Here is a 12,030-nt window from a genome sequence, read left to right as displayed (position 1 = left end):
TGTAGTTTGAGGTAGGGATCCAATTTCATTGGTTTACTCATGACCATTCTATTTGCTGTTACATCACCATTTATTGAAAAAAATTGAACGCTTTGTGGTTTAACTTCTCTCTGTACCTAGTCAGTGTCCTGGACAGTGAAGACATTATCCTCATACTTGACTCCCCTTATTGAGGGGTGGGGATTCCATCTGTAAAACTCCATGGCTGAGGGTTAAGATCAGTCTGCTATGCATAGCTTGCTCTCCAAGAAGAGGGAGGGAAGAACACAGATATGGGCTACCTTCTGACTTCATGTTCATGCATTGGGGTAGGGCAGTGATTAAGGGGATAAAAGCAGGGCCCGGGTATGGTTAATAGAACTCGGCTTCTCTGCCGCCTGTGATGTCAGCATCCCATATGGCGATGGTTCGAGTCCTGGCTGCTCCACTTTGATCCAGGTCTCTGCTAATGTATCTGGGAAAACCTGTGGATGATGACCCAAGTCCTTGATCCCCTGCACCCACATGGGAGAAATGGATGAAGCTCCTGGCTTCTGCCTGGCTCAGCCCTGGTTATTGGGGCCACCCAGGGGGTGAACCAAGGGATGGAAAAACTCTCACTGTTTGTTTCTCCCTCTCTCTCTGTAACTCTTTCAAATAAATCTGCACATAAAAAAAAAAAAAAAACCCCAAAACTCTGCTTCTTTTGAGAGATGACTGGGAGTAAGCGCATGTTTTCCTTCTTGGAGGTATTATAATACCTCCTTCCTCAAACTTGCCACCTTGTATCCATCCTCAGGTTGCCCATTTCCCCTAGTATTTCAGTGGAAATGAAAGGTAAACTCTTCATAATATCTTCCCTGTCCAAAATCCTTCAGTGGCTCACATTGCCTGCAAGATAAACTTTATACCCTAGAGACTAGAGGCATAGTTTCTTTTTTGTCAGTAAGCACTCTTTATTTCATTATTTTTATTTATTTTTTTGACAGGCAGAGTGGATAGTGAGAGAGAGAGAAAGGTCTTCCTTTTTGCCATTGGTTTACCCTCCAATGGCCACTGTGGCTGGTGCATCGCGCTGATCTGAAGCCAGGAGCCAGGTGCTTCTCCTGGTCTCCCATGCAGGTGCAGGGCCCAAAGACCTGGGCCATCCTCCACTGCCTTCCCGGGCCATAGCAGAGAGCTGGCCTGGAAGAGGGGCAACCGGGATAGAATCGGCGCCCCAACCGGGACTAGAACCCGGTGTGCCGGCACCGCAAGGTGGAGGATTAGCCTGTTAAGCCACGGCGCCGGCCTCTTTATTTCATTATTACATTAACTTTAATTTCTTAACATAGTATGATTTATCAGATACAGATACAAGTGTTTTTTTTTGGACAGGCAGGGTTACAGTGAGACAGAGAAAGGTCTTCCTTCTCCGTTGGTTCACCTCCCCCCCCAAATGGCTGCTGCGGCCCGTGCACTGTGCCAATCCAAAGCCAGGAGCCAGGTGCTTCCTCCTGGCAGGTGCAGGGCCCAAGGACCTGGACCATCCTCCACTGCCCTTCCGGGCCACAGCAGAGAGCTGGATTAGAAGAGGAGCAACTGGGACAGAATCCGGTGCCCTGTCTGGGACTAGAACCCGGGATGCCAGTGCCGCAGGTGGAGGATTAGCCTAGTGAGCTGTGGCGCCAGCCCAGATACAGGTTTAAGACCATAATGATATTCCCTCCTTCCCTCCTACCTTCCTTTCTCTTATCTTTTTCAGTTAACATTCCAAACTTTCATTATAGTTAAAATTATTCAGTGAAGTACTAAGCCTTTTTAACAAATAAAAAAATACTTTGGTTCACTGGAAATATAGACCGCAACTAAAAACAATAACTAAATGGAAAAATGATCACCCATAAGCATCGTGTTTTTTTAAGATTATTTACTTGAAAGTCAGTTACAGAGAGGAGAGGCAGAGAGAGAGGTCTTCATCTGCTGGGTCACTCCCCAGTTGGCCATGACAGCTGGAGCTGCGCCAATCCAAATCCAGGAGCCAGGAGACTCCTATGGGTCTCCCATGTGGGTGCAGGGACCCAAAGAGTTGGGCCATCTTCCACTGCTTTCCCAGGCCACAGCAGAGAGCTGGATTGGAGGTGGAGCAGCTGGGACTTGAGCCTGCGCCCATATGGGATCCCTCACTACAGGCACGGCTTTATCTGCTACCCCACAGCGCCCCCTCCCCCCCCCCTGCCCTTTTTTTTAAATAGTTGTACCACAGCTGCTTTAACCAGTTCTATCAGATATTTACTTTTTTTAATCATTGGTTTGGCTAATGGTTTCTATATCCTTTACCAAGAAAACTTTTTTACATCTTTTAACTATGTATGTCTCTTTCAATCCTATCACTAACAAATTGGAACAATTGCAAACCAATGTCACAAAAAAAAATTGAATCCTTATGGTGAGTTGCTGAAAGAATAAGTTTTATAATTGAGCAATTTGAACCAGAGTGAGGACTAGATATTATGGCATTCTAGCTAATTTTGTTTGTGGTAAAGGCATGGTGACTATGTCAAGAGATAGCCTTATGATTTTTGATGTTCCACAATTATGAGTGGTAAAGCATCTGCCTGGGATTTGCTTTATATTTCACAAAAGTACTTATCAAAATTGTCAAGATTGATAATAGTCATTTCCCCATTTATACTTGTACATGTTTACAAACTTTAATGAATTTTCAAAACTTCTTTAATTTTACATGTTAGCTATAAGGGACTGGCATAACATTAAAATTACACTGACACTGTCTTGTGAACAATTTCTGGTTCCTTCAAATTGTCACTTTAAACAAAACTAAAATTGAAAATTACTGATGCCTAATTATAGGTTTATTTTGAAAGAAAAGCAGTTTAGTCAGTAGACCTATATTTGAAGAAATTACCTTAGTTTTATTTATAAAAATAGTGAATATTTATATATTGATAGCATCTTTAAGAAATATGTTATAGAATAAAGATTTTTCACTTGATTTCAGAACAATTTTAGGTATGTACAGAATATTAAAGATAAAACAAGATTCCTATCTTGCCTGGCCCAATTTCCTTCCTATTACCAACTTAAATAACCGTGGAATATCAACACAAACTTGAAAGCCAGTGTTGATAATCGCTACCAGCACAACTCTGGACACTTGTTCTGTTCTACCAGTTTTCCAACTAATGCTCCTTTTCTTCCTGGGATCCAACCCAAAAGGATACCATATTACATATAACCTATGGTAGTTTCTTAATCTCAATTTTCATAACATTGACAGTCATGTTTTTATAAAATATATACCAATTTTTAAAAATTAGAATATGATGTAGCTTTTTCTTTTTTGGAAAAATTCTATGGAGGGGCCAATTGTTCTTATATCAGGAAATACTTGACATCTATGGTATTTCACTGGGAAAGGACACCCCCACTAGTTGGGTAGAGATGTTAGTTTTCTCCACTGTGAAGTTACTGACCTTTTCCATATTCTGTTCTCTGGAGATGGAACACTAAGTCTTGTCCATGCTGAAGCCTGGGAGAGACAGAAAGGGGAATATTTACTTGCATTATATGCAGGACTATCTTTTTAACCCACATTTTTATGTATTAAATAATGTTTCTATTAACATGAACTGCTCTACACTTTGGGTTGTAATTCAACAATACACTGTCTTGTTTCTTGGGTGGTAATACCTGTAGCTATTGGGAGGTCTTTCACATTAGCTTTGTGTCTCTTTGACATGACCTCATCTTTTTGAGGTTTTCTTTGGAACACTTTGGTTTCTGTCACTGTATTATCTTCCAGGTTCATATTGAATTGTCCTTGTCTGAGCCCTAGTGGCAGCTATTTCCAAGAAGCTGTTTCATTTCTCTGGATAATGATATTTAGGAACTATGATATCAGTGTACTCATTGCTACCAGGTATCACTGCTTTAGGCCCTTTCATTGTTTAACCAGCTATATTCATAAGTGAACCATGATCACTTAGCTGAGAAAGGCTTCTACTTTATTTAAAAACATCAGTCTCCTTATCTATAAACTCAGCCTAATATTTTCTTTAAGTGATTAGAATTTTTTTTTTTTTAATTTTTGACAGGCAGAGTGGACAGTGAGAGAGACAGAGAAAGGTCTTCCTTTTGCCGTTGGTTCACCCTCCAATGGCCGGCGCACCATGCTGATCCGATGGCAGGAGCCAGGTGCTTCTCCTGGTCTCCCATGGGGTGCAGGGCCAAAGGACTTGGGCCATCCTCCACTGCACTCCCTGGCCACAGCAGAGAGCTGGCCTGGAAGAGGGGCAACCGGGACAGAATCCGGCTCCCCGACCGGGACTAGAACCCGGTGTGCCAGCGCCGCAAGGCGGAGGATTAGCCTAGTGAGCCGCGGCGCCGGCCAGTGATTAGAATATTAAACAATGTTTATGTAATAGGCTGCTGAGTGGTACTTCTTTTTTTTTTTTTCTTGTTTTCCTAGAAATGGGACATAAGCCTGAACAGTGAACAAAAGCTATTAGTCATATTCTAAATTCAGAGAAGCGTTAGACATGGGGCCAACCCTTTCTTCATAGAGCTTATCCTTACTCCCTACCTCCTAATATATGTAGGAAGGACCCCCATTAGGTAGTAAGGCTTTTCTTTCTCTTACACTCCCTGTGGGAGACAGCAAGAGAACTGCTGTCAATTTCAGTTGCCTAAAAACGTCAGCTACACTGAGTTGGGGGCTGGCAACAGAGACTTTGGAGGCAGATGGCTCCCAGTATTGCTGAGCTTGGATGAACGTGCAAGAGGGAATGGGGGAGTTTGGTTTTCCCCATACATCTGAGCCCTCCTGCCTGAATCCCCCGGTGGGCTGCCTCTTGCAGGGCAGAAGCAGGAGGAGTGTCCATGGTGGGCTTTCCAGCCTAGGTGTTCCGTGAACAAGTATAAGTGCTCACCAAGAGAACTGGCAGTGACACCTGCCACACAGTAGGTCCCAGAGAAGCAGTGGGATTTTGCCACACTGGGAATATTTTAGTGGGGGGAAACCTACATGTTCTCTTCCTCCCCACCCAAACTTATGGGACAAAGCACAGAGAAAGTGAAGTGCAACAAAGTGGGTGGACGAAGGCTCTCTACTTTGAGCTGCTGAAACCTCAAGCCTATCATGCAGAGAGAATTTTGATGTTCAAGGGAGTTTAAAATCTTAAATGCAAAGGGCTGGGTCTCTGAGAACAAACATGAGACTGATTGTGAAGGAACTTAAGGGCTAGGATGAGATCTCAGAAAGATTCTTTTCCCCACTGTCAGAATGGCAGAATCCACTGGAGAAGTAAATAAACTTCCCCAACCCCAGAAGATCAGCCAGCAGAGACTCCTCAATCTTATTACTTGCATGCAACATCTAGCATGGAACCTGTTCATGACAGTTATACAAAAGATGTTGATTTTTTTTTATTATGACTAGTGCTATTAATTTGGATGTGAGTCTATTATCCTGTATGATTAGCAAGTCCCAAATCCTTCCCTCTAGTTTGTCTCAGTTATTGGGTGCTAACAATACAAGGAGGCACCCTCCCCTTGGCCTCCCTGCCCTCCACACACCATGCTGGGATTTGCCTAGGATAGCTTTGAGGGATTAGACCTGAAAGCAATTCCAGATGGCATGTGCTCGGAGAGGCTTCACAATGGGGCTTCTCCCTGTGGCGAAGTGCTCTGAATTTCCTGGCGAGAGATGAGATCCTAACTTCACTGTCGTTCTTATACCAGGTCTGGAAAGGTGATACAGCTTGAAAGATGATTCCCTTTTTAGATAGAATGTACTAACATGAGCCAAAAGGAAATACACCATGAAGAGAAACTACAATACATGCACTTGGTCAATATCTGCATTTGGTTAGTATATTTTAAGAAGCTAGTTTTAATTTTTTAAAAAGACTTTATTTAAAAGTTGGGCAGATACCAAGAGGCCTTCCATCCAATGTTTCACTCCCCAAATGGCTGCAACAGCTGGATCTGTGCTGATCCAGAGCCAGGAGTTTCTTCAGGGTCTCCCACATGGGTGCAGGGCTGAAGGATGTGGGTCATCCTCTGCTGTTTTCCCAGGCCACAGCAGGGAGCTGGATTGGAAGTGGAGCAGCCAGGACATGAACCAGTGTCCATAAAGGATGCCAGTGCTTTAACCTGCTGTATAATGCCACTGGGCTGGCCCTGCTGGTGTTCATTTGCATAGGCTGTTAGTCCTCTGTGATACAGTGAATGAGTATTATCACCAGATAGCCAAGTGGAAATGAAAAGAAATGAGTAGGATTTGCTTACATTCGGATCCAAGAGGAGACCACCATAAGGCTGTGTTCTCCCAGGATGGTTTGTGTTTGGTTACATTTCCTAAGCTTTTTAAACGGGGAAGAGTTTCTGGGAATATTGACAAAAAGCAAACCCAAAATTGAGACCAAGTGATTCTCAGAACATAAATCTAAGGTGCCCAAGATAATGCTGAGTTGAATTTATATTACATCCAAAGTTATACGTTCCTCTTGGAGGAACACTTCAGAGTACCCCTTTGCTCTGTTATTAAATATGTATCCAATCAGCACATGGTGTGTGAGCATGTAGACCACCGGTTCTGCACCATGCTAGTTGCTAGGAGAAATGCCTAAGAAAAGCTCAACCCTTGGTCCCTACACTCCAGGGGCTCCCGAGAGCCTGTGTGGAAAGGAAAAATGACAAAGAACAAGTCAGCTGGATTTCTGGAAAATATTTAAAAGAGCCTATACAGATTCAAAGATGGAAGTGTGGGCATGACAAGTGAAAGCAGGTTAACTGAGTGGGCAGATAAGGAGTAGAGGTCTGGATGTTGGGTGAGAAGATGGATCCTTTAATTTGGTATATGTGAGTGATGGACATCTTGGAAACATTGGGGCTTGGCATGATGAAGGCACTGAAGCACATTTTTTTCTGTTACCAGTAAGTCTTGATTTATTCATTGTATTTCCCCAGGGATAGGAGAAGGGATGGGGAAAGTCAGCATATGTGTTACAAAGCAATTAGAAAACAGGAAAGGAAGTACCCAGTACAGCAAAAATCAACCTTCAAATACACACACCCCAGTGATGGGGTCACCAAACCCAAGGGGGCTCAGTCTCCTGCAGCTTGGGCATGAAAGGAGGGGATCAGTGAAAGAACAGACTCAAGCTCTCCTACCCTCCCTCCCTCTGTCCCAGCTTTGGTTTCCATCTAAACATGGAGTTACATTTGTGCATCTCCTATCAAACAATCTTGTGGCCACTTCGCACCTGCATAAAAGTTCCTGAGTGACTTGGAACTTAGTCCCCTTCTGGGTCTCCAAACCCCACCTTCTACACAGAAGGTGCCCAGTAGCTTCTCTTTTTTTAGGTTACAAATTGAGGTCTGACCCATCCAAATACATCAGCATCTTAAGTCTTTGGCATGAACCACATCAGGAAATGGTCTTGACTCGGGAGGCTGGGAACAAGGGGTGGAGGCTTCCTTTTCCTCTTCAGGATTTTTGCATGAATCCTTTAGATGTGTGGAGACACCCCAGCAATTAAATGTTTACGTGTGGGCGTGCAGGTTTCCTTTTGTGGATGGGGGAATGGAGAAGAGGGTAGGGTAGGAGTCAAATTTTAAGGATGGAAGATCCAGAATAGGATAGGGGAAGGAGAACACAAAAGAAAAGACAGTTTAAGATCCCCACCTCAAGAAGAGAGCTCCCTCAAAACTTATGTTTCAGATCCTTTTGCCTGGTGCAGAACTTCATATCAAAGATGCTTTGGCTATCTTTCTCCCAATACAAAAAGAAGTTGGCAAACAATAAAACCCCAGAAGAGCATGGAGAAAGACCAATACATTATATTACACAAACTAGGCCACCTAGCAATCACCAGCTCGGACTCGGTGAAGTCCTACAAAGCCCAGACCAATACAATAACTAAAGGTGGGAGCAGCATTTGGGGGAGACAGGAACCTAGGACCAGACACATCACCCAATGCGCTCTATTGCATTTGCCCCACTTCAACACAGTGAGGTAGGTTTATAGTGATCTCTGGGTATATAAATGAACCTCCTTTTTCTCCTGTAGTTACCACGACACAGTAATTGCTACAGTAACAGGGCAGGACACTGGCTCTAGACACCACTGAGGCCCTCACTTATGGGTCTCCCTGGAAGCCAAGAATTGGAAAGTTTAAAGATTTAAGTCCTTTATCTTTGTTTCCCTGGTCAACACAGGATGGATACAGGGTATTGGTCTTCAAACTCTTCTTTACCAGCTCATGTTTTTCACACGTGTATGCTTGCACACACATTCATACACACACACACTCTGTTCTTAGTGGGCCTCACCTAAATCTGGTGAAAGATGGCTCTGTTAAGTGAAACAAAAGACCTGTGTCCTAGGATCAGGCAACCCTAACCATGGCTTCCTCTCTGGGCCTTTGACCTGGCATGGCCTGTCTAAACTTCTCTGCACCACCTTCTCCTGTCCAGACTAACTTTCAATCTTCCAGAAGGAGATCAAGTCATGGGGCAACCCCATTAACATTTCGTCTCCCATGAAACATTTTCAAGGTGGAGGGGGTTTCAGGAGGACACTGCGGCAACAAAGCCAGCCCTAATTGGCAAAAGGAAGTAGTTCAATAGGCTGTGCATTCCAAATAGCTGCTCTCCATGGTGATAAAAACCACAAGAAATCTTCCTGCTGTGCAGACCTGGAGCTGCTGCAGACTCATCCCTGAGATCGCTCATCTTCCTGAGAACACAGTGCAGGAATGAGGGCCTACAATTAAATATACAAAAATATAAGTTCAGAATATTCAAATGCACAAGATACATCCTTCACACACAGCTAGTGCAGTTGGCATCCTGGGGAAAGTGGCACCCAAGATGTGGTTACCCAAGAGCAAATAAATCGCATTGGCCCAGATGGGGTGGGAGTGAGCGCAGGAGCAGTGGGTCTGTGACTGTTCCCCTAGTCACCTTTTTTGCGATCGTCACAACCCATTGCTTGGGACAGTTCCCGGCACCCTGTCTCAGGATTGAGTTATGAGGAAACAAGATGTGGAAAATCCTGCTTTACTCCCGAGAGTCCCTCCCACAGAATGTAGAGGTTTGCGGGTTGGGTCCAGGAATCTGGTGCCACAACCAATCTTCTCACCCTGGTGAAGTATTATTCCATATCCTTCCTTGAAAGGACAACTTCCCCATCCAGGCAACGTTCCAAAGCTACAGATTTTGTACATGGGGTCTCAGATAAAACATGCAGGTTACAGGGTGATATCGCCCCAAGCCCCTTAATTGCATTTGGATACAGCATGGTTGGAATTCCCTGCCTCCTTCCTCCCAGCAGGAGCGGAAAAGGGGTGATGCTGTGAACCCCAGTCTGGGATACATGGCGGTGCCAGCTCCCCCCAACCCACCCTGTCCCCAGTGTCTCCACTCTGTGGTTGATGCCTGTTCCTTGAAACTTCCTGATAGCAAAAAATTGCCCCCCCACCCACTTGGCTCAATTCCGGGCCTCAGAGCAGGGCAGGGTGGTGGATCTCCTCTTCATCCTCCTGGAAGTAGGCTGGCTTTCCCTGGGCGCTGGAGGCCTGCTGGGCCTTCAGGGGACACCAGGCCACCATATGGCTGATGCTCTGGCAGAAGTGGCACTTCTTGGGCTGGGATGGCAGCTTGCAATCCTTGGTGAGATGGTCTAGACCTCCACAGTTACAGACCTGTTTGCTTTAGACCTGTGCTTTTGCATGCTTTTTCCTTTGGCTGTCTCTCAATCCCAATACAGAGCACACCACCAAGCCCGGTGACACGATGGATTCCAAGACTTTGTCGTTCCCCCCCACCCCCAAGCAGGCTCCGGAAGCCCTCCATGCGCAGCTTACTTGGGTGCACAAAGACGTCCACCCTGGGGGATCGAGCGCGACCCCAGCATGGGTGGAAATGGACAGGAAGCCGAGCCCAGTGCACAAATTGAATCACTTGGAGATGCTGCCCCTGTCCAGCAGCTGCGGCTCGTCCACCGCCTGGGATGCATCCTCCAGCGCCTCTTCCGGCACTTTCTCTGCCATCTTGGTATAGCCACCTGCAAACTGGTGGTTGGGCACGGAGCCCATGCTCGTCGGCAGAGCCCGCAGCCCCGGGTCTGTAGTCACGTGGCTGCTGGCCCCAGAGAAGGCTGGAGGTGAAGGCTGAAGCACGTTTCTTCAGCAAATGGTATACCAGGTGGGATGGAGTGGAACTGACTTGTCACAATACCAATGTGTTTGTCTTTTCTGAGGCTCTCTTCATGTGCGTTCTATGCCATTTTTAGTCATTAACATTTAGCTAAAGTTGCTCTTTCAATCTAGCAGATTCCTCTAGGGCTCCTTACAGATTTCTGAACTCTCTAACTCTGAACCCAGAGAACCCGATCTCTCGTTTTTAAGCCTCTGGAGCTGAGTTTTCACATTAGTCTAACACTGGTATCCTCCGAGCTACACCTAGCACTGATCCTTGTTGTTTCCAGCAACACTTTAAGAACATCACTATGGGCTGGCGCCGTGGCTTAACAGGCTAATCCTCCACCTTGTGGTGCCGGCACACCGGGTTCTAGTCTCGGTTGGGGCGCCGGATTCTGTCCCGGTTGCCCCTCTTCCAGGTCTGCTCTCTGCTATGGCCCGGGAAGGCAGTGGAGGATGGCCCAAGTCCTTGGGCCCTGCACCTGCATGGGAGACCAGGAGAAGCACCTGGCTCCTGGCTTCGGATCAGCATGATGCACTGGCCGCAGTGGCCATTGGAGGGTGAACCAACGGCAAAAAGGAAGACCTTTCTCTCTATCTCTCTCCCTCACTATCCACTCTGCCTGTCCAAAAAAAAAAAAAAAAAAAAAAAAAAGTCACTATGAACCAACCAGAATACATAGCATAGATATTGGCTTAAGGCAAAATAGGTACTTAACACATTCTGTAACTTCTTTGGTTTCCTAGAAATACTGGTTTTCTTTTTCCTTAGCTTGCTTTTGCTGGTCTATTAGGAGTTGAGGGTTTCCTTAGTGACCCTCCTCTATTTCCTTCAACAGTTGAGAGCATATCTCGCAGTTGGTGTTCTTTCCTCTGAAATTGGCGGTGGAGTTAGGTGAAGCAGGGGGTTGATGAGGAACATCAGCGTCCTTTGTAACCTGCCTATGCTTGACAGGCTTGTTTCCTTCCCAGACTTGGAAGCACACGAGGCTGAGAGCCAGGAAATCTGCAGCTTCAGTCTTGCAGTAATAAGGCAATTCACTTCACCTCTCCACTTCTTGGTTCTCTTGTGTTTAATATATGGGAGTTCAATGCAACGGGTGAATTTCAAACTGTTCCTTAAAGTCAAGAAACTTCAGAGATGCCTTCAAGGTGGTTGTGTGAGTTTGCAGTGATTGAGCGGTTACTGGAGAGCCAGGTGAGGTGGAGATTAAGCTTCCCACTGTAACTACTGCTACTTCATTTTGTCTAATTCAGTATTTTGCACAGCACTTCATAGACTTCTGCTCTGTAAAAGTTCGGGAGTAGGTGTCTAGCCTGGTGGATGCGGTGTCTGTCTCATGTCTGCATGCCTGGTTTTGATTCCTGGCTCCAGCTCCAGCTTCCTGATGTACACCCTGGGAGGCAGCAGTAATGGCTCCAGTAGTTGGTTTCCTGCTTCCGTGGGAATGTAGGCAGCAAGGGAAAGGAGCTGAGGTCTGACAGCTTCCTGTTGACCCTTGTGACATTGTGGGTTGATGCCTGACAGCCTCAGCTGAACTGTTCAACAGCTCCCTGCTGACCTGTGTGTGTTGCTGATTGACAACTCTAGGCAATCCTGTTTTGAAGCCCCTGACTGACAAAGGATAGCTGTGGCTGGTGCATATGATACCTCTACATGGCCCACATCAGAACTCTCCTTCTGAGTACTATATAAACTCCCTTTTATTTCTGTGCACAGCTCCAGCCTATGTCCTGTGCACCACCAGGCAATTGCTCCACACGTTCCACAATGTTGTGAACTTGGACCAAGCATTAGCCAGAAATGCCCAATATGGCTGCAGGATGTGTCCCTCTGTATAA

General features: G+C 45.7%; 1 pseudogene; it reads right to left on the bottom strand.

Annotated features, from left to right (window-relative positions):
• Positions 1 to 9,489: 9,489 nt before the first annotated feature.
• On the bottom strand, positions 9,490 to 10,083 carry LOC133766617 (protein lin-28 homolog A-like; annotated as a pseudogene).
• Positions 10,084 to 12,030: the final 1,947 nt, after the last annotated feature.

Source organism: Lepus europaeus, chromosome 9 (assembly GCF_033115175.1).
Source record: "Lepus europaeus isolate LE1 chromosome 9, mLepTim1.pri, whole genome shotgun sequence".
In the NCBI taxonomy this organism is placed as follows: Eukaryota; Metazoa; Chordata; class Mammalia; order Lagomorpha; family Leporidae; genus Lepus; species Lepus europaeus.
The sequence above is the reverse complement of the archived record's forward strand: the minus strand, read 5'-3'. Positions and strand labels throughout refer to the sequence as shown.